At 38.2% G+C, this 1,797-nt stretch overlaps 1 long non-coding RNA gene across 1 annotated transcript in view; it reads right to left on the bottom strand.

Moving 5' to 3' along the window:
- The window catches only part of LOC128250811 (uncharacterized), a 23,725-nt gene that overhangs the window by 2,349 nt on the left and 19,579 nt on the right, over window positions 1-1,797 (bottom strand). The window contains exon 2 of the long non-coding RNA XR_008266793.1: window positions 929-1,023. This is a non-coding gene — a long non-coding RNA (uncharacterized LOC128250811). The remainder of the gene's footprint in view (window positions 1-928; window positions 1,024-1,797) is intronic.

Genomic DNA, 1,797 nt, shown 5'->3' with positions numbered 1-1,797 from the left:
GAGAGAGAGAGAGAGAGAGAGGGAGAGAGAGAGAGAGAGAGAGAGAGAGAGAAAGTGGGAGAATCGATGGAGAAAGAGAGGGAAAGAGAGAAACAGAGGCAGGCAGACAGATAGGCTGAAAGACAGACAAACAGACGGATCGAGAGGGAGAGAGAATGATAGATAGGTTGACAGATAGAGAGAGAGAGAGAGAGAGAAAGAGACTGACAGACAGACAGAGAGAGAAACAGGCAGACAGATAAATAGGCAAACATGCACAAGCACACACATAAACACAAACACATACATAAACACACATACATAACATTACATTATAATACGTTACATTCATGCATACACGCATAAATACATTAGATCCATAATGTACACATACACATATATTACATAAATTCATACATGCACACGTACATATTCATACAAACATTCATACATACATACGTACGTACGTACATACATACATACATACATACATACATACATACATACATACATACATACCAATAATAATTGGAGCACCAGGTTTTGTTAGTAAATGCTTAAAGGAAAATCTGGATAAACTGGGATTTTCAGAAAGAGAAATCGACCGACTAATTCGAACATTACAAGTCCAATCTGTGAGTGGAACAGTAAAAATATGCAAGACTTTTCTCAAGTTCCAAATGTGAATTTGTCTGTGTTAACTACACCCCAAAGATGGAGACTTGTATCTTTGTTGGAAACTGGCTCCCTCCTCGGTGGAAGACTTATAATGATTAAAAAAATAGAAGAAACATACATACATACATACAAACATACATACATACATGCATGCATACATACATACATACATACATACGTATAATGAAGCATGAACTCAAGGCTTACAAAGTGAAAAATTCCGCTTTCGGAAACTAGTCTTGCAAAGAGCCAATATAAACCAGAAGTTTACCTCTAGTCCAAAAGTCGTGTACTGGAGATGAGCTTTGAAAATAACTTACAAAAACCTACGTCTTCCCGGGAGGGAATCATTCTGGTCGTTAAGATCTGAAATGATAAAGCAAGAATCCTGTGTCAACATCGGCAATAAAACTTATTTGATCGACTCTGAAACTTTCATGAATGTTGCAGGAGAGCTAAGTCAAGAAAAACCTCCAGGAAGAGACCTCTTAGTTGGCTACTGATACAAGATATTGACTGTTTTTTTTTTCATATATACATATAACAGCCATTTATATTTCAAAGAAATATGGAAGGCCAAACTGACATGAAAAAATTAACTGGCTTTTCAAAGCAGGAGCAAATGTTGGCAAAAATGAAATTCCTATCTCGACAGTAAACTATAAACCCATAGCCTGCTTTAACATAATCTTTTCTACTAAAGGCACAAGGCCTGAAATTTGGTGGGAAGGGACTAGTCGATTACATCGATCCCAGTGTTTCACTGACACTTAATTTATCAACCCCGAAAGGATGAGAGGCAAAATCGACCTCGGCGGAATTTGAACTCAACGTAACGGCAGACGAAATACTGCTAATGTTCAAGCTGTACACATGCTGCCTGGACCACTTCCGTTGCGTGTCTGACGATAGAGTCACTGATGAGCAGGAAGGTGGGAAAAATGGGGTAAATAAATATGTGTTGTCCGAAGTAAAGTTCTGCTGAAAACTTGGTTGTGGAAAGGCGTTCGATTCTATTCCTCATTCATGAGTAGCAACAGCAGGCAAAAAATATATGCTGCTTTAGCTGCTGTCATTGAAAGGCTCGTGAAGACTCGGTCAACAATTTTCGCTCTTGTAAATGAAAGTAGAAAGATTGTC

The sequence above is a fragment of the Octopus bimaculoides genome, chromosome 25, assembly GCF_001194135.2.
Source record: "Octopus bimaculoides isolate UCB-OBI-ISO-001 chromosome 25, ASM119413v2, whole genome shotgun sequence".
Lineage (NCBI taxonomy): Eukaryota > Metazoa > Mollusca > Cephalopoda > Octopoda > Octopodidae > Octopus > Octopus bimaculoides.
This window is presented reverse-complemented; position numbering and strand designations above follow the sequence as displayed.